At 43.2% G+C, this 21,879-nt stretch overlaps 1 protein-coding gene across 3 annotated transcripts in view; it reads right to left on the minus strand.

The window, feature by feature from the left end:
- Positions 1-21,879, minus strand: part of SV2B (synaptic vesicle glycoprotein 2B) — a 221,325-nt gene that overhangs the window by 198,737 nt on the left and 709 nt on the right. The window contains exon 1 of one of the 3 annotated variants that reach the window (XM_037832970.1): positions 21,724-21,803. The exons of the other annotated variants lie outside the window; for them this stretch is intronic. The gene's annotated coding sequence lies outside the window, so the exon portion shown is untranslated. Of the gene's footprint in view, positions 1-21,723; positions 21,804-21,879 lie in introns of those variants that run through there. 3 annotated transcript variants of the gene reach the window in all.

The raw sequence follows: 21,879 nt of genomic DNA on the forward strand, positions 1-21,879 counted from the left end.
AAAGAAATAACAAGGATTAAAGCAGAAATAAATGACATAGAGAACAAAAAAACAATAGAGAGGATAAATATCACCAAAAGTTGGTTCTTTGAGAAGATCAACAAGATTGACAAGCCCCTAGCTAGACTGACAAAATCAAAAAGAGAGAAGACCCATATAAACAAAATAATGAATGAAAAAGGTGACGTAACTGCAGATCCAGAAGAAATTAAAAAAATTATAAGAGGATATTATGAACAACTGTATGGCAACAAACTGGATAATGTAGAAGAAATGGACAATTTCCTGGAAACATATGAACAACCTAGACTGACCAGAGAAGAAATAGAAGACCTCAACCAACCCATCACAAGCAAAGAGATCCAATCAGTCATCAAAAATCTTCCCACAAATAAATGCCCAGGACCAGATGGCTTCACAGGGGAATTCTACCAAACTTTCCAGAAAGAACTGACACCAATCTTACTCAAACTCTTTCAAAACATTGAAGAAAATGGAACACTACCTAACTCATTTTATGAAGCTAACATCAATCTAATACCAAAACCAGGCAAAGATGCTACAAAAAAGGAAAACTACCGGCCAATCTCCCTAATGAATATAGATGCAAAAATCCTCAACAAAATACTTGCAAATCGAATCCAAAGACACATTAAAAAAATCATACACCATGACCAAGTGGGGTTCATTCCGGGCATGCAAGGATGGTTCAACATAAGAAAAACCATCAATGTATTACGACACATTAAAAACTCGAAAGGGAAAAATCAATTGATCATCTCAATAGATGCTGAAAAAGCATTTGACAAAATCCAACATCCCTTTTTGATAAAAACACTTCAAAAGGTAGGAATTGAAGGAAACTTCCTCAACATGATAAAGAGCATATATGAAAAACCCACAGCCAGCATAGTACTCAATGGTGAGAGACTGAAAGCCTTCCCTCTAAGATCAGAAACAAGACAAGGATGCCCGCTCTCACCACTGTTATTCAACATTGTGCTGGAAGTGCTAGCCAGGGCAATCCGGCAAGACAAAGAAAGAAAAGGCATCCAAATTGGAAAAGAAGAAGTAAAACTGTCATTGTTTGCAGATGATATGATCTTATATCTAGAAAACCCTGAGAAATCGACGATACACCTACTAGAGGTAATAAACAAATTTAGCAAAGTAGCGGGATACAAGATTAATGCACATAAGTCAGTAATGTTTCTATATGCTAGAAATGAACAAACTGAAGAGACACTCAAGAAAAAGATACCATTTTCAACAGCAACTAAAAAAATCAAGTACCTAGGAATAAACTTAACCAAAGATGTAAAAGACCTATACAAAGAAAACTACATAACTCTACTAAAAGAAATAGAAGGGGACCTTAAAAGATGGAAAAATATTCCATGTTCATGGATAGGAAGGCTAAATGTCATTAAGATGTCAATTCTACCCAAACTCATCTACAGATTCAATGCAATCCCAATCAAAATTCCAACAACCTACTTTGCAGACTTGGAAAAGCTAGTTATCAAATTTATTTGGAAAGGGAAGATGCCTCGAATTGCTAAAGACACTCTAAAAAAGAAAAACGAAGTGGGAGGACTTACACTCCCTGACTTTGAAGCTTATTATAAAGCCACAGTTGCCAAAACAGCATGGTACTGGCACAAAGATAGACATATAGATCAATGGAATAGAATTGAGAATTCAGAGATAGACCCTCAGATCTATGGCCGACTGATCTTTGATAAGGCCCCCAAAGTCACTGAACTGAACCATAATGGTCTTTTCAACAAATGGGGCTGGGAGAGTTGGATATCCATATCCAAAAGAATGAAAGAGGACCCCTACCTCACCCCCTACACAAAAATTAACTCAAAATGGACCAAAGATCTCAATATAAAAGAAAGTACCATAAAACTCCTAGAAGATAATGTAGGAAAACATCTTCAAGACCTTGTATTAGGCGGCCACTTCCTAGACTTTACACCCAAAGCACAAGCAACAAAAGAGAAAATAGATAAATGGGAACTCCTCAAGCTTAGAAGTTTCTGCACCTCAAAGGAATTTCTCAAAAAGGTAAAGAGGCAGCCAACTCAATGGGAAAAAATTTTTGGAAACCATGTATCTGACAAAAGACTGATATCTTGCATATACAAAGAAATCCTACAACTTAATGACAATAGTACAGACAGCCCAATTATAAAATGGGCAAAAGATATGAAAAGACAGTTCTCTGAAGAGGAAATATAAATGGCCAAGAAACACATGAAAAAATGTTCAGCTTCACTAGCTATTAGAGAGATGCAAATTAAGACCACAATGAGATACCATCTAACACCGGTTAGAATGGCTGCCATTAAACAAACAGGAAACTACAAATGCTGGAGGGGATGTGGAGAAATTGGAACTCTTATTCATTGTTGGTGGGACTGTATAATGGTTCAGCCACTCTGGAAGTCAGTCTGGCAGTTCCTTAGAAAACTAGATATAGAGCTACCATTCGATCCAGCGATTGCACTTCTCGGTATATACCCGGAAGATCGGAAAGCAGTGACACGAACAGATATCTACACGCCAATGTTCATAGCAGCATTATTCACAATTGCCAAGAGATGGAAACAACCCAAATGTCCTTCAACAGATGAGTGGATAAATAAAATGTGGTATATACACATGATGGAATACTACGCGGCAGTAAGAAGGAACGATCTGGTGAAACATATGACAACATGGATGAACCTTGAAGACATAATGCTGAGCGAAATCAGCCAGGCACAAAAAGAGAAATATTATATGCTACCACTAATGTGAACTTTGAAAAATGTAAAACAAATGGTTTATAATGTAGAATGTAGGGGAACTAGCAGTAGAGAGCAATTAAGGAAGGAGGAACAATAATCCAAGAAGAACAGATAAGCTAACGTTCTGGGGATGCCCAGAAATGACTATGGTCTGTTAATTTCTGATGGATATAGTAGGAACAAGTTCACTGAAATGTTGCTATATTATGTAACTTTCTTGGGGTAAAGTAGGAACATGTTGGAAGTTAAGCAGTTATCTTAGGTTAGTTGTCTTTTTCTTACCCCCTTGTTATGGTCTCTTTGAAATGTTCTTTTATTGTATGTTTGTTTTCTTTTTAACTTTTTTTTTTCATACAGTTGATTTAAAAAAGAAGGGAAAGTTAAAAAAAAAAAAAAGAAAGAAAAACAAGGAAAAAAAAAAAGATGTAGTGCCCCCTTGAGGAGCCTGTGGAGAATGCAGGGGTATTCGCCTACCCCACCTCCATGGTTGCTAACATGACCACAGACATAGGGGACTGGTGGTTTGATGGGTTGAGCCCTCTACCATAAGTTTTACCCTTGGGAAGACGGTTGCTGCAAAGGAGAGGCTAGGCCTCCCTATATTTGTGCCTAAGAGTCTCCTCCTGAATGCCTCTTTGTTGCTCAGATGTGGCCCTCTCTCTCTGGCTAAGCCAACTTGAAAGGTGAAATCACTGCCCTCCCCCCTACGTGGGATCAGACACCCAGGGGAGTGAATCTCCCTGCCAACGTGGAATATGACTCCCGGGGAGGAATGTAGACCCGGCATCGTGGGACGGAGAACATCTTCTTGACCAAAAGGGGAATGTGAAAGGAAATGAAATAAGCTTCAGTGGCAGAGAGATTCCAAAACGAGCTGAGAGATCACTCTGGTGGGCACTCTTACGCACACTTTAGACAACCCTTTTTAGGTTCTAAAGAATTGGGGTAGCTGGTGGTGGATACCTGAAACTATCAAACTACAACCCAGAACCCATGAATCTCGAAGACAGTTGTATAAAAATGTAGCTTATGAGGGGTGACAATGGGATTGGGAAAGCCATAAGGACCAAACTCCACTTTGTCTAGTTTATGGATGGATGTGTAGAAAAGTAGGGGAAGGAAACAAACAGACAAAGGTACCCAGTGTTCTTTTTTACTTCAATTGCTCTTTTTCACTCTAATTATTATTCTTGTTATTTTTGTGTGTGTGCTAATGAAGGTGTCAGGGATTGATTTAGGTGATGAATGTACAACTATGTAATGGTACTGTAAACAATCGAAAGTACGATTTGTTTTGTATGACTGCGTGGTATGTGAATATATCTCAATAAAATGATGATTAAAAAATAAATAAATAAATAAATAAAAAAAAAAGAGTGGGTGCCTAAGACATCTTATTTTCAGAATTGTACTCTGGAGGCCTATTTTGGAACATCCTATTACATAGTCAACCTGCTGTGGCAGATCAGATTATTATCCCCAATTCTTCACCCCCATGTAACCCATATGTATTATAACCCACATCCTTAGCCATGTAACTTTGCAGTGTCTTTCAATGGGTGAGGAATATACTTCCCTACCCCACTGATGTTGAGTTTGACCATGTGATTTACTTTTACCAATGAAATGTTAGCAGACATGACATGATAAGAGGCTTTATTTGTGCTACCATGATTGACTCCCCTCTTGTCCTCTTACCATTTGTGATGAGAAAAATATGTCCTTGATAGCTGCTAATCCAAAAAGGATGAAAAACACATGGAACAGACCTGAACCTGACTTGCAGCATGAAGAAGAACCACCCAGTTAACTGGCAAACTCACGAGTGAGGTAAATAATGTTTGCTGTGTAAGCCACTGAGATATTTGGGACTGTTTGTTATGCGGCATTATTATAGTAATAGCTGACTGATACACTTGATATATGCCCAACATTGTATTGTCTTATTTAATATATTCCTCTTAAACAACTGTGTAAGACAGAGCACCTTTAATATCATCCTTCTTTTACAGAAAAGGAAACTGAGGCACGGGGAATTTAAACACAATTTGTAAGTGAAGGAGACAAACTTCAAACCCAGCAATCTGACTCTAGAGACTACACTTTTACCACAATGGAACAAAGACCAGAAGGAGAGAAACGTGTAGCCCTGTGTTCTTCTAAGTCAGTGTTCTCGTGCAGACTTTGAACTCAAAGCCCCAGTGGCTGTTTATGAGCTCCTGTCAGTATAAGCCTCACCAGATCTCAAGGGTTAAGGCGGTTTTTCTAGCTCTGTCAGTGCATGCAAAGAGGATGAGACAGGCTTTCTTTCCAGATTGCATGACCCTTCCCTGAACTTTTAGAAGGGGAGGTCCCAGCGGGAATTATAATCTGCTTTTGGGGATTGCAGTCATACAATGTACTGCACAGGATGGCACAGCACACCTCATTCTCTGCCTATTTTTATTCCTCTAAACAAATATCTGCAGGTTTTTACTCTTTGAAATTATTACACAATTGCCAGCTGCTGGAATTATACAAATAACCTGATAATAGCAAAGCAATATGCTGCCGGGTGTTCAAACACCACCACACAACAACAAAGCAGTCTGGGGTGCCAGTTCTTGTTCACAGCCTGCAAACAGAAGCAGCACATATGAGGGCCACCCACTCTCTCCCAACTTCATGAGAACAGAATAGCAGGCAGTTCAAGCCCAAGATGGATTCTTACTCTTCAACTTCCAAGAAGATGTTTTATGCACAGGGAGAATGCAAAGTCATGTTCTTTGGCAGAATGTCTCGTCAATATGATTCAAGGATGTACCCTTTCTTTAAGCAGAGTCAGAACTCTTGTTGAGCAGCAACTGGGGTTATAGGTATTCAAGTTTTAGACAGATTAGCAATTCTGAAATGTGTAAGAAATAGAAAATAGAAAAAATGTGTGTGTATGTGTAAAACACAGCTGCCTTATAAATGGCCAGAATGTACAGTCCGTGAAGTGAGGAATTTTCCTTGCCTACCACTATCTCCAGTACCCAGCCCAGTGGGAAGTCAATAAACACTTGTCAAATAAATAAATAGATGTAAAAAGGACTTACGGGGGGGGGGGGGAGTCCGTCTTTCAAATTTGCATATTTTAATTCTTAAAATTAAAATTTTAAGATTGGGGCAAGCGAGGAGAGGGTTATGAAAATTTGAACGCCTTAGAAAAAGAAGGGGAGATGTGGAAATACCCAGAGCTTTGAAGTCTTCCACACTCACCAGCAAAGCCAGCACACTGTGATCCTTATTTCACCAAGAGAAGCCAACTCAGTGTGTGTGGCGGACATCTGTGGGTTTTGCCTGCCCAGCAACCATGCCTCCTCCTTTTGGTAACAAAGCCCCAATTTTCCATTCTGGAACTCCTCTTCCCTCACTGCATGCAGTCTTGGGACTCATAGTAGAGGCTGCAGGCGCGGTAAGGGCACGTGAGGCCAGCCAGGCCAGGCAGATTTCTCTCATCCCAGAATCTTGAGCTGAGCACACAGAGCAAGAAGATGGTTGGGGATGTTCCAAATAGCCCATCTATTAGCAAGAGAGCAGGCTGTACTTCCTACAGACAAACTGGAGACATCCCCAGAACACAACATGGAATTTACATCAGGACTCGCGCACTCCCACTGAGCCAGTGATTTGTCCTTTCAGCTAAACTCCTTTCCCTGCACGTCCTTCCTTAGAGACCAGCATGGAGCAGAGCAGACAACTCCAAACTAGAAACAAGTGGTGCTGGTCACAAATCTGCCACAAGAAACAAGTTACCTTCCCTTTTGGGGTTCAGTCCTTCCCTGCATAGTAAAAGGAGATAGGACTGAATAACCACAAAGCAGCCTTGTGTGTCAGGTCAATAGAAATAAATTGAGCCCTCAAAGCCCTGGGCCTTGGCAACACAATGTTCACATTGTCTGGACCAGTGAGGCTGGGAGTTTAAAGCGGTCTAATCCCCCAACTGGATGACGTGGACAAAGAGGATTAACCCTCAGAGGAGAGTCATCTTCCAAATAAAGAACAATCCCAAGCACACACAGGAGAGACAGGAAGGTCCCCTGCCTTCTCTTGCAAATTCCTTTACCTTAACCCTTTCCGTGAACTGAGAGAGTAACCCTCCAAGGCCTCAAGATCAAGGGGTCAGATTGCTGGGCCCCTCTCTGTGTTCCTCCACCAGCTTTCTCAGTTCTCCAGTCCAAGGTTCCTTCATTTCCCCCCTCTGAAATATGCTGGTTTCCCTAAGGTACTCCAAACTTGGTAAACAGCCAACCACTGGGCACCTTCTATGCTTCAGGGGCTGCACGAGACACACAGAAGGTGGACAAGGCTGATGCCGACCCTCCTCCAGGCCCGTGGGAAAGCTCCTGCTGTGTGCAGCGTGCCCTGCTAAACATCTGACATTATTTCCTTCAATTCCCCCTGACGACCCCAGAAAATAGGTCTTACTGTAACCATTTTACAGATGAGGACACCGAGGCTCTGAGAAGTCAAACAAAGGCTGTGAATGAGCCTGGGGATTCTGTAAGACATTCCTTTTCATTTGCATAGTGGTCAGAAACAATGGAGGTGGGAATGGCAAAATACCGAACTGTACTCTTCTGAGTACATACACTCCTGGAATAATATTCATCATAAGAAATAACTGGGTGGTTGGTCCTATATTATCCAGCACTGAAAGAGCTCCTAGGTTACAGGCTACACAACAGTCAGGACACTCTTAGCTTTTCAATCTTTAAAATTATGGAGAAACATTCTTCTTGACCCTCCACACTGTTTATCCATAAGCTTATGAGAAATCGCTATGTAAAATTTCAGGCTCTGTATTGGTGGAGGTAGGCTGACTGCTGTGAGGAGCAAAGTCTAAAATGTATCATTTAATGTAGATGAAGTTTACTTCTTGTCCATGAGACAGCCCAGTGAGGGGTCAGCGGGTGCCTGGGACAGAGCCCGGGAAAGCACACATGGGGAGTTTGTGGGCGGGGCCTGGAAGTGGTACCCACCACACCCATCCTCACTGCAGCTGCAGAACTGTCACATGACCACATCTACTTAGGAAGAATGGAAGATGCCGTCTGTGTACCCAGGAAGCAGACGAAATGGGTTTGATGAACTAGAACTAGCTGGTCTCTGCCACAAGCTCCAAAACTGCATACTTAATACGGTTATTTCTAAATAAAGATTCAAAATGCTTATACAGATGGTGGGATTATAGGTGGGCTTTCCCCTCCTTTTCCGAATTTTCTGGATTGTCTGGACTGTGGTCATAATACATCCAATGCTGGGGGTGGGGGGGGGAATGTGAGGGGGTAAATCCCCTTATTTGTCATTCTTTGAGCAGTTATGGGCAGAACCATGCAATCCAGGTAACTGCCTGAGAAACAGTGGCTAATGCTGCTTCTCTGATCCCCCTGCCTCTCGTCTTTTTCAGATACAGCGAGCAGAACTTTCTGCTCATCTGCTCTGGGCAATGAAGGGCTTTTTATTTCTTAAATGTTTTCCATGTGCTCTTGGGACTTTCTGTAACTTAAAGCATCTCCAAAGACACCAGTCACAGTTTTCACAGCTGTTGTTCCTCTATTTGGAAGGAGTCTCTGAGCAAGGCTAAATCAGACTTCTGATCCACTCAGTCCACACAGAGCCAAGCTTGCAGCTAGAGGCACAGGACGGTGTCTACACCACCACCGCCAGGAATATTTCGAGCTGCTGCAGGGGGGCAGGACACCAGGACAATCTGTTCCTCTGTGTATCACGGTGGTTCTGAAGCTTTTCCCACCCCCCAGCATACCTGACGGCTACCTTTTAACTCTCAACAGACTCCAGTGGGTGTGGCCTTGGATTTTCAGAAGTTCGGTCCTTCCACTTCCTACCAAACTTCTCCTCCCCATTCCCCACTCCCGATCCCACCCCCCACCCCTCAGCCCCCAGGCATCAGACACACCAGCCTGCCTGTTGTTCCAAAATGAACCATGCATTTTCGAGTCTACACACTTCTCCTCAGGCTATTCCCTCTGTCAAGAATGCCCTTTCTCCTTCTCACCACCCATTGGGAAAACTCCTACCCATCCTTCAAGACCCAAATGAACAACACTCCTGGCCCCCATCCAATAGCTTTGCCTTTCTCCAGGCTTCTCTCCTCATACAGCAAAACCAATGGCTTCTAGCTTTGTGCTCCCACAACCATTCACCCAGGATAAACATCCATGATATCATCTCATCATATTCTATCCTACTCATTAATTAATGAGCTCCCCTATGGCAGAGGCCAGGATTCAGCACTGCAGCCCCCGTAGGACCTGGCCAACAGAGGATGCTTGGTCCCCACCCATGGTCCAGTTTCCCTGGTGAACCAAAAGTGTGGGGTCCAGACGATGTGATCAGGTGAGCTCTCAAGTTAGGAGGAAATGGTAGGGAAAGACTGGGTCCCATCTTTATTGTGCTCACAAATAACCTGGGAATCTAATTAAAATGCAGGTTCTGATTTAGCAGGTCTGGGCTGGATCTGAGATTCTACATTTCTGCCAAGTTCCCAGGCGATGCTGACGCTATTGCTCCAGGACCCCATACTTTGAGTAGCAAAGCCTTGGGGTTTATTTGCACAAGCCCCTCATGCACCTGGCACAGCAAGAGGCAAATCTCAGAAACAAAGAGGATGAAAGATTTTAGAGAGAAAAGGCAGATGTCCTTCCGGTAAGAGAAAAGCTTAACAGACAAAGCTTGGCATATAGCAATGGCTCAATAAATGGAAGAGGGTGGGTTGAGTGTGGGCTTCAAATCAACCTCAGAGCCCAGAATAAATGAAGTCAGATAATGCATAAGAGCACAAGCAAACTTCTCTCAGCTCATCCTCAGGGTAGGATGGGGAACTGGTCTCAAAGTTACAGAAGAAACTCAGTTATCAGACATGGGACACTGAGTTAGGGCCCAATACTATCAAGGACTCTTGAAGTTTGACCCTTTTAGCAATTAAAACTTGTCCAGCTTTAGTTAAGTATTGGCCCTGAGCCCTGGGATAGGACAAATCTACAAGTAGAGCAGGTAGACATAGGAGAGTAGAAAAAGAGGTCCGGAGGCTGGGAAGCAGGTTAGACCCTGTGCCAGTTTGGATATATTATTTCCCTCAAGAAAAAGACATAATCTTTTAATCCAATCTCGTGGGATATTGGGATTAGGTTGTTTCCATGGAGATGTGACCTACCCAACTATGAGTGACAACTTTCATTAGGGTGTGACCTCTGATTGTTTCCATGGAGGTGTGACCCCGCCCATTCAGCGTGGGTCTTGACTAGTTCACTGGAGTCTTATAAAAAGTCTTAGACACAAGGAGCTCAGAGCTGCAGCTGAGAGACCCATTTTGAAGACGGCCGTTGTAAGCTGACACTGTCATTTTGGAGAATGCCATTTTGAAATGCAACCTGGGAGCAAGCAGACGCTAGCCACGTGCCTTCCAAGCCAACAGAGGTTTTCCGGACACCAAAGGCCTTTCTCCAGTGAAGGAGCCCTATTGTTGATGCCTTCCCTTGGACATTTTCATGGCCTTAAGACTGTATCCTTGTAATCAAATAAACCCCCTTTATAAAGGCCAATCAATTTCTGGTGTTTTGCAAAATGGCAGCATTAGCAAACCAGAACAGACCCAGTACCTGGTTTAAGCCCATTAGGTAGCCAGACATTTACAAACTCCTGTCAGGACACAGTGGGTTACAGCAACAAGAGCAGGGTGAGACTAAAGTCGGAGGCTTTGTGTTGAGGCCTGGTGCCACACCCTAACAAGCCTTGGTGGACTTGGTTAGGAGGTAACACAGCACAGTGCAAAGAACATATTCTAGAACATCAGACAGACTTGCATTTGATCCAACTCTGTCCCTTAGTAAGTTAAAAACCTTGGACAAGTTATTTAACTTCTCTGAACCTTGGTTTCCTCAACTGTTAAATGGAGACAATAATCCTTACTTAAGGATTATGAGAATTAAATGACCTCATATATGCCTGATAATAATCATTATCATTATTGTCACTTTACCAGACTGCAAGCTCTTAGAGGAACAGCACCTAATGCATATGTGTGTCCCCCGTACTTAGTATAGCAATTCATGTTGCCGTAAAATTAAACTTCTCTGGCAACTTCTTTATCTGTAAAATGGGAATAAAACAGATTTACAAGCTTGGCATCCTCACAACGGTGGTTGTGAGGATCCCATGCTTAGGATGCTACAGTACCGAGCAGCTGCTGGTAGTGATGCTTATAACTCAAGGGTGAAGTCTCCTTTGGATTCCCAGGTGTGCATGCCCTAAGCATTCTCTAGTCTCTCCAAAGTGAAAGCAGAGGGGCCAACCCAGGCCCCTGAGCATGCTCCAAGCAAGCTGGGGAGACACAGTGTGAAGCAGCAGCTGGTGTATGCTACCTACATTCACTAAGCACTCGCTTGGTGCCAGGCTCTGTTCTAAGCGCTTTGCATGTTAGCTCACGTCTTCTTCCCCACAACCCTATGGTGTAGGTAATTATTCCCATTTAGCTGACTGGGAAGCTGAGGCACAGAGATGTTAAGTGACTTGCCCAAGTTCTCACAGTAGGAAGAAGAGGCAGGCCGGGAATCCAGGCTGACTCTTCTCCCTCCAACCATCCCAAAGAAGCACAAGGTAGAGTTAGTTCAAGAACCCAGGAACTGACTGGAAGCTCACAACAACCCAAAGGGGCCTTACTTGTCTAGAGGAAATGGGCTGAAAATAACAAGACATCAACCTGGGAGTGACACAGATGAAACCGAGAAACCGCCTATGACTAACCTGACCTCTGACAGACCTTTGTGGTATCCCTCACACCGGCTCACAATTTTTCATGGCCACCGAGGAAGCAGGAGGCCACCAACCCTGTGCTGGAGGGCTGGAGCCTGGCACAACCTTTTTGCCAGAGACGTGGCCAGCACCTCACATACACACACAGGAAGAATGAGAATAGGAGGATGTGGCAGCATGCTTGTTTTCATACTGCTTCTGGCCCTTTCTCTACTGCTTTCCTATATTCCCTCTCCTTAAAGCTTAATTTTTTGCTTTAATTAAAAAAAAAAAAAAGAGCTGCATTTAATCCATGGACCCTGTGTGTGATGTGTTCACCATAGAAGGGCTGGGGCAGAGAACTGGGTCCCCTGAGCCCTCCAGGCCTGAGATCAGGGGCTCCTGACAGCGCTGTGACCTCTCCAGCCCCACCCTCGGGCCCCCGGATCTGCCTGGAGCGCGCCACCTTGCAGTGCCCATTCCCTTCCCTCGGAGCCTCCCACGTGCCAGCTGAGTTCCATTCCTCTGTGCCATCTGCTCAGGCGAGAGGCCACGAGCAGATTCTCTTCATGGCAGGAGGGCAACGGCCACAGGCAAAAGAAGAGCAGCCTCCCAGGGCCCTGGGCTTTGGGAGCTGGCAGGAAAATCTCAGAGCTTTAAAGCACTCAGAGGAAGCTGCTGAGAGGCCTAACCAGGCCCTCACCTGCCTGGGAAAATCAGCTGTGCTTTCTCGGAAGGTTTCTAAGCCTAGAAATGAAAGTGACCAGGCCCCGTTTTCCATTTTCTCTCTCTTGATTCTTACCCTCATATAAACTTATGTTGCTGCAGTCCGACTGGGCTCTGATCCTCACTCTACCATGAAGGGAGACTTAAATAAATTATTTCCTTCTCTGGACTCAACTGTCTCTTTAGCCTAAAAGGGAGTTTGGATTCCCTACTTTCAAAAGCCTCTTTAGCTCCAAAATACTAAGCTCCTATACTTTAAGTCTTTCCATTGTCTTGAACTATTCTGGGCCTGAAGAGGAACCCGGCTGTGAAATACTCATTAAAACAAAACCTGTACATTTGGGAGTAATGAAGAAGGCTGCATTTATCCACAGCCATATTCGTTCATTCTCCGTAGCAGCATTCATTGGCAGGTTTCTGTCATGGGAAGACTTTGGAAACTGCCTAGGTGCACTTTAGTAGCCAGAGCTCCTGCTAACACACATGTCACCAGGGCTTGACACAGGAAGCAGTTAATGGTGTCCAGCTACCAGACTGCAAACAACCAACTTCTGGACCCAGACATCTGTGATTCAAGAAGGGCCCAGAGATCTGGCAAAATTACCTTCTCTTTCATCTGTGCAGAGCTGGAAGAGAAAGAAACAAAGTGTGCACCCACTAATCCAAGCGTTCTTATGTCTGTGATTTCTTTTCTCTGGGGTCTCAGGTTTCCCACTTGTGAAACCAGGAAGGAGAAGGGTATAACCTATAGGACCTAGGTCCTGAGAGAAGTTCAGGTCTACTCTAGTTCTGAGGAGCAAGCAGTCACCAGTTAGGAGGGAATTTTCAACTCTGGGAAAAGAAAGTGAATGCTACTCTCTCCCCTGTGGCTCAAGATACAAGAGAGCTCTCAAGACGGAAAGGAATGGATTTCGGGTGGGGCAGGAGTTTTTATAGAAAACAGGAAGATTTGATAGGACCAGAGGCTTCTGTGTGGTGATCTGGAGGAGGGAATGCATGATTTGGGGTCTGCATTGCATTGCTGGAGCAAAAGAAACTCTTGGATGAGCTGTAATCAATGGTCAGGTCAGCAAGGGAGCTTTGGGCTGCGATGCTGATAGATCTGGGAACTCTGGGGGAGAGCTAAGTATATGCTCCTTGATACAGAGGAGGCCAGAAGGGCTGCAAAGGCACTGAACACCCTTAGCCACTGAACACCTACCAGGTTCCAGAGACTTAGTGCATCACTGTCACTTACACTCTCTCATTTCTTGCCCAGACCAATGGGGAACAACCAAGAAGAGCCTCAGCCAATAGAGCAACCAAAACAGCATTTACTCATTCATGCATCCAATAAATATGCACTGTGGGCCTGCTGTGTACAGGCAGGGAGAAAAGAAGACTTTTCCATTAGAAGATAATATGGCAGATTTTATGGGAGATACATCCAGAAGCATCTGGTAGGAAAGTTTCTGCTTCTGCATAATCCAAGTGACTCAGAAATTTTGATCATGGGGCACTGCAGAGCTGAGCAAGTGGGGTTGGCTTATTGCACATTACAGAAGGTTGGTTTCCCTCTGAGGTCCTTGGAAATCTCTAGTACATAAGACTCAATGGTGCCCACTTGCCTCATTTAGAGCATCATGGGCGCCTTGCAGATCATCTTCTAAACAGCACCACTAACATTAAATGGCAAGTTCTCAATTCTCCCTTCACACAGAATCTTTAAATCTCTCACCTGGTAGCCATGGTGAGCCCTTAATCAACATTTAGACCAACATATTTCCAAGTCCAGGAGCATAAGGAATCTGCAGACTACTTGAGTATTATCATTATCATTATCATTATCATCATCATCATTATCATCATCATCATCATCATCACAATCATCAATTTACAACTGTCCTCAGAGAACCCAGGTTCAGAGAAATGAAATAACTTGTTCAAATTTACATACCTAGAAAGTAGAAAAACTTGAGTATAAACCAGTTCAGTCTGATTCCAAAAACCACAGTCCTTCCACTGCTCCATCCTATACTATCCAGACCCACACATAAAAATGGTGTTCAACTTGCCATCTCTTTCTCACCCTTCCATCTGAGTTTCAATTCTTTACTTCATCATTGTCCTCTCTCCCTCTCTCTCTCTCTCTCTCTCTCTCTCTCTCTCTCTCTCTCTCTCTCTCTCTCTATTTCTCTCTCTCAATCACATGCACACGCATACAGAGAGAGAGAACCACTTTTAATTGTGGTACCTCCCTTCCTTGTTTTACTGACCACAATATCATTGCAAACAAAACTCACACTCACACATGTCAGCCACACCATGGGGAGGAAATGGACAGAACCCACAGTGTCTACAGGGCTACTGCCTATTCATCTCCTTTTATAAACAGGAACACAGTATGCAAGATGCCATCAATGTGGGATTTTTCAAGCAAGCATGTGACACTCTTTTCACTCGGTATGAATTTAATTTAATAAATGTCTTCCTTTCTCAGGATTCTTCCCTGCTCCTGCTTCATCTTAAATAAGAGCAGTACAATAATAACCCAAGAACATCACACCCCTGAATTCCAGCCACCTCTCTCTGGAAGAACTTTTCTCTCTTTTTTTGAACGTATGAGCTATTTTTTGGTTTTCACTTGTTTCTCATTCTTACTTGTCATCACACATTGCTTTCTCTAAGATGTAAGCATTTGGAGGTTTCACATTTAAAGTCTGTTTTTAGTCCATGAAATCCACAATAAGGCTCATGAAACCTTGGAAAGAAAGGGAGTTACATTTTAAGATCCTCCAAAGCAAAGAGTTGCAGTCACCCTCTGGTGATTGAACGGTTCCTTTCACTCATTTAACAAATATTCACTGAGCACATACTATATGCCAGACAATATTCTGGCACTAGTAACACAGCAGTTGAAGTGACATATAGATAACATGCTAATGATACTCAAATTTATGTCTCCTTCCTGGGTCCCTCTCCTGAACTGTAAGATTCATATATACAACTTGTTCCGATTTGCTAATGCTGCCGTTTTGCAAAACACCATAAATGGATTGGCTTTTATGAAGGGGGGATTATTTGGTTACAAAGTTAGTCTTAAGACCATAAAGTGTCCAAGGTAAGGCATCAACAATAGGGTACCTTCAGTGGAGAAAGGTCATTGGCATCTGGAAAACCTCTGTTTGCTGGGAAGGCACATGGCTGGCGTCTGCTTGCTCCCAGGCTGTGTTTCAAAATGGTGTTCTCCAAAATGTCAGCATCAGCTTTCAAAGGCCATCTTCAAAATGTCTCTCTAAGCTTCTCTGCAAGCTCCTTCCATCTGAGCTCTTATAGGCCTCCAGAGATTTAATTAAGACCCACACTGAATGGGCAGGGCCACACCTCCATAGAAATAATCTAATCAAAGGTAATACCCACAGTTAGGTGGGTCACATCTTCATGGAAATAACCTAATCCAAAGATTCCAACCTAATCAACACTAATATGTCTGCCCCCACAAGATTGCATTAAAGAACATGGCATTTTGGGGTATATAATACATCCAAACCAGCACACAACTATCTACCTAAATCTCCCAATGGATGTCCAGTTGAACTCCATACCTGCTCCTTCTCCAACTCAGTAAAGGGCTACCCCTTCTAGTTGTTCAGGCCAAAATACTTGGAGTCATCCTTGACTTCTCTCTTTCTCTCATACCCTAAATCTGCAAGAAAGCAGCAGTCCTGTCTGCCTTACTATCAAATATATCCAGAATTTGATCACTTCTCACCATCTTAACCAGTAACCTCCATGGTCCAAACCACCTTCATCTCTCACATGGATCACTACAGTAGCCTCCTGACTGATCTCCCTGTTTCCACCCTTGCCCCTCTAGAGTCTATTCTGAGCACTAGCCAATAAGGCTGAGCTCAAGTCATCACGCAAAATATATATCAGATCATGGCACTCCATGTCTCAGATTCTTCAATGACTTCCCATCTCACTAAGAGTACCAGCCAAAGTCCATACGAGGCCAAAAAGACCCTGTATGACTTGGGTCCCTACTACTTCTCTGATCGCATCTTTTACCATGCTCACTCTCTCTCTCACTCAGTTCCTTCTACATTAGACTCCTAGCTGTTTCTGATGCTAGTACTCTGTTGCCTCAGGGCCTTTGCACCTGTTATTCCTCTTCCTGGAAGGGTCTTTCCCCAGGGGTCCCCGTAGCTCCCTCTTTCACTTCCTTCATGTCACTCTGACTACTTTATATACAATATCTCAACACCACGCACTCCTTTTCCCTGCTTCATGATTCTGCATAGCACTTAGCACCACATGACATGTTTACACATTTACTTATTTACTTATATATTGTCTCCCCCCAACTAGAATAAACATTTCATGAAGGCAGGTCTTGTTTTTCGTTTATACTGTATTCCCTGCCTATAAATATCTGGTACATAATGAGCGCTCAAGAAATATTTGGTGAATGAATGATTATCTAAAGACGTATATGCCCATGGTTGGTCAATCATGGAAACAAGGAAAAAAAAAAAAAGTCTCAAAGGCAATTACAGGCGAGGCAGTACCCATTTAAGCAGAGTCCAGGAGAAAAGGAACCTTGGCCAAAGGGACTTAAAACATGAAGGTCCCTAAGGTAGATTGCAAAAGATGTCCCCAGTTCTTCCCTTCCCTGCATCTATGCTCTTTGTAATGTGACTATGTAGCTCCTCCCATTAAGAGGTAGAATCTATTTCCTTACCCCTTCACTTTGGTCAACAGACACAGATGTAGTGCCAGTTATAAAGCTCAAGAAGCCACACGAGCTTGCACTCTCTCTTGGACCCCTGCCACCACATGCCTGGGCTAGCCTATTGGAAGATGAGAGACCACACGGAGTTGAGCCAAATAACCCCAGTTAAGAGCATTTTAGATCAGCCAACTCTCAGCCACTTCATCAGCTGATCAAAGACATGTGAGCAAGCCCAGCTGAGCCAACCCACAGACATATGAGAAAATAATAAACACAGACGTGAGAAAATAAGTTTTTTTTTTCCCAGCCACCAGTTTTGGGTGGTTTGTTATGTAATCCTTTAATGGTTACGTTCATGTGTCAACTTGGCCAGGTGATGGTGCCCATTTGTCTCATCAGACAAGCACTGGCCTATCTGTTGCTCTAAGGATATTTTGTGGCTGGTTAATAAACCAGAAGGCTAGTTTATTAAATCATCAGTCAACTGATTGTTATCTGTGGCTGATTACAACTACTATCTTCTGCAATGAGAGAATCCAATCAGTTGGATTTAATATAATCAGTTGAAGACTTTCAAGGGAGAAGAGAGAACTTTCATTTCTTCTTCAGCCAGCCAGCCTCTCCTGGGGAGTTCATTGAGGATCTTCATTGGAACTGCCAACTCACAGCCTGCCCTACAGAATTTGGACTCGTGCATCCTGCCCTATGGAATTTGGACTCGTGCGTCCCCACAGTTGAGTGAGACACTTTTATAAAATCTCATATTTATAGGTATCTCCTATTAGTTCTGTTTCCCTAGAGAACACTAAGACAAATCCTATCGGCAAGATCAGTCCTAATGTGTGTGATCAGCTGCTAGGTTATACATCTAAGTAGCTTTGGTCTGAGTACATGCTCACTGGGTCACCTTTTCCTTGTGATTTGGTCCTCAAGAGGTGGGCAGAGAGAAGACACACTAGCCATGCCACACAGTGCCTCCACCATTGCAAATCAAGAGACTGGCATGCTGGTGAGCCAGGTCACTGTGACACAGCCCAGAGAGACAGATCAGGTTTCTGAGCCAGCAAGATTGAAAACCAGACCCTGAATGGGAGAAATTTGCTGAGGTAAATATAACTTTCTGAGGTAGCAAGAAGGACAGCCAGCCAGCCACCCTGGCCTTGACTCAACCTCACCACATCCTATTTCACAGAAAATTTTACAGGGTTCTCAGGTATCCAGTCCTATTTCTGTGTATGGAACACATGGCAATAGTTCTACCACACCAAGCACAGCTGTGCGATGGAGTTCTCAAATCCAAAACTGTGCTCTCTCTAGAAGAACAAAGCTCCAAAGGGCAGCCAGCAAACTGTGATCTCTATAGTAAGCCTACAAGATGGAAGCCTCAAATAAATTCCACATATGATCTTATGCAAATACATTCCATGGCATACCAAGTGCTAGTATATTTCCAGATGATTTCAACACTTTCCATAACCAGAGAAACTATTATCATTCTCAAAGAAAAAGGATAATAGCTAGGAAGGAAAAAACCTTCTGGACTCTTCAGTAAAGATGACCCTTTCTTTCATTGTGAGAGAAAGGGAACAAAGCAACATAAAACCAAGGTCCAAAACAAGCACAAATAGAGTATTTGATAATGATAAAAGAAATCAGGGTTATGTTGCACAGTCTTCCTAATTTCTGTGCTTCCTGTCACCTTGACAAGATTTTTACCTCTTGCTTGCTGCAGTAGTTTTGCTTTGAGTAACCACAGGTACCTATGTCTACCAACCGACCCTCCTCTAAACATGGAATTTAGTACATAGCCAATTTCCTAAATAAGAACTCGGGACATTTACCTTAGTAAGGACTATAAATCCTGAGAGGCAATGCCTTAATGACCTTCCCTATTGCCTCTTTGACCTCAGCTCCTACTAGCTGTTCCCCTCACTCACCTGCAGCCTCCTTGGCCTCCTTTCTGTTTTCTTATGAACACACCACTCTCCTGCCTCAGAGTCATTGCTCAACTGTCACCTATCTGTGAGGCCTTCCCTGACCAACCTGTATTAAAAAATAATCACCAGAGTAATTTGGGCAGAGAATAAAAAGTATTTGCAAAGTCCCCCTGAGGGACTGGAGGGAATGTGGAAATATTAAACTTTTCCACCTAGGGAATTCCTGATATTTTTGCAAACATTGGGGAGTACCAGTTTAGTAGACCAAGCCCTCAAACTTGGGGCTTGCCCTCATGAAGCTTGTTACAGCAAAGGAGAGACCAAGCCTATTTGTAATTGTGCCTAAGAGTCTCCCCCAGAGAAACTCTTTTGTTGCTCAGATGTGGCCTCTCTCTCTAAGCCAACTCAGCAGGGGGATTTGCTACCTTCCTCCTTTTGTGGGACATGGCTCCCAGGGGTGTAGGTCTCCCTGGCAACATGGGACATGATTCCATGGGATGAGCCAGGACCCAGTATCATAGGGTTGAGAAAGTCTTCTGGACCAAAGGGGAGAAGAGAAATGAAACAAAATACAGTTTCAGTGGCTGAGAGATTTCAAATAGAGTCAAAAAGTCATTCTGGAGGACATTCTTATGCATTATATATATATCCTTTTTTAAGTTTTACTTTATTAGAATAGCTAGAAGGAAATATCTGAAACTGTTGAACTGCAATCCAGTATCCTTGATTCTTGAAGATGATTTTATAGCTATATAGCTTATATGGTATGACTGTGAAAACCTCATGGCTCACATTCCCTTTATCCAATGTATGGACAGAAGAGTAGAAAATGGGGGAGGAGGGTGAGTAAATGAATAATAGGGGGGGAAAGGGGTATGGGATGTTTTGAATGTTCTTTTTTACTTTTATTTTTATTCTTATTTTTACTATTATTTTTGGAGTAATGAAAATGTTCAAAAATTGATTGTGATGAATGCGCACTACATGATGATACTGTGAACAATTGTACACTTTGGATGATTGCATGGTCTATGAATATATTTCAAAAAAACTGCATTTAAAAAAATAACCACTATCCTACCCTCTGGCAGCACACCTCCTTCCTCTTACTCTGCTTTATAGTTCTCCATTACAGTGTATCATTAGCTGATACATTATATATTTACATGTTTATTTGTTCATTATCTTGCAACCACACACACACACACACACACACACATTAATTTAAGCTCCCTGAGGGCAGGAGCTTTATTTTGTTCAATTCTGTATTCCTTACAACAGTTACTGATACATGGTAGGTACTCAATAAATATTTGATGAATGAATTAATGAATGAACCGCCATTTCTTGAGCACCTACTTTGTGCCAGGCAATTGATGTATGACATTTAGTTAGCATTGAACAAATCCTTATTAAACACCTACTAGGTAATTATTATATTGTCTCTACTGTTATTTCCAATTTTACAAACCAGAAAACCAAAACTCAAAAAGCAGCTAAGTAACTTGCCTGAGATTCTTCTCTAGGTCTGTCTGAGCTTCAAAACCCATGCTCCTTGCAGTGCATCAGGCTGCTTCGCAAATACCTTAACAATGGTTTAGATTACAAAGTGCGTGTTACATGCATCCCTGCCAGCATGCCTAACACATGAGTTCTTCATTCCATCATTTTTCATCACCCACCACAACCATTTCCAGGAAGAAACAAACATCCTTGAGATTAGATTTTCATCTCCCAGAGCAGATCGGTTTTAAGAACTTTCCTTTTTTCTACCCATTTAGAGATAATCAAGGTCAGGGCTTTCTTTCTAAACGGTACTGGGACAAGCAGAGACAGGTCAGGGGCCCAGAGGGAAGGAGGCAGAAGTTCATATGCTCTGAGACCCTCAGAATTTTTCAGAGTCCCTGCTTTTGAGAGTGCTGCTTCCAAACTTCCTAGTATGTAGAAAATCCATCTTATAAAACAACTACTTAAAAAAAAAAAAGCCCGACCTGCACTGGACATGCTCCTCTGTTGGTGTAAGCCTGTGCCTACTGGGGGTCAGTCACATACTGCAAATGCCAGCCCAACTCTGACTTGTAAAGCTCTATCCAGCTGTGAGAGCAATGTTGCCCACTCACAGACCAAGCTGTCCGGGGGGATCCAGTCCTGATGAAATCCATCTAATACCTAATGTAGAAGGGCTTCATTTTTAAAATAATCGCTGTCACAATCAGTTCCATCCCCCTTTCTGCACCTAACACTCTTTTCTCATACCTCCATCACTGAACTTACCACACTTCCTATTACAGGTGTTTCTCCCCCTCCAGGTGTGAGATTCCAAGAAGCAGGGACTTTGTTTTCATCTCTGCATCCCTAAGGATTAATCCTGCCTCTGGCACATATTAGGTACTCAGTGAGTATTTGCTGACTCAAGAAAGATGCATAATGAGCCTGTACCGTATCTACTGCATTGACCGGAGCAAGCTGGGTAGGTCACCTCTTCTGAAAAGGGCAGAAAGAAGAAACATAGAAGAGACCAGTGGAGACCAGAATTGATCCCTGAGCCGACTATAATACTGCCCTCTCCCTCTTACACACACACCTCTCTTCCCTTCACCTGCCAATCCCTGAGCCCACAGCCATCCACATTCACCTCCAGAAGAGGCTGAGAAGCCACCCACATTCACCTCCAGAAGAGGCTTAGAAGACAAGCAGGCAAACCCCAGCGCCCCACCCCACACCACACTACCCAGGCTGCTTCTCAGAGCTAAAGACGTCAACGTTAGGTTACCTTTTTAACGCAGCTACTTCGCATCTGTGCTTTCTGGATAAAGGATTGTGTTTCAGCAGCCCAGCTGAACCCTGGACAGCAGAGACATTTAACACCCATCTGCGGTAGAAACAGCAGTGCCTCGCTCCTCCCTGGCTTAAACGCATTTGCTCACCC

This window comes from Choloepus didactylus, chromosome 4 (assembly GCF_015220235.1).
Source record: "Choloepus didactylus isolate mChoDid1 chromosome 4, mChoDid1.pri, whole genome shotgun sequence".
NCBI lineage: Eukaryota > Metazoa > Chordata > Mammalia > Pilosa > Megalonychidae > Choloepus > Choloepus didactylus.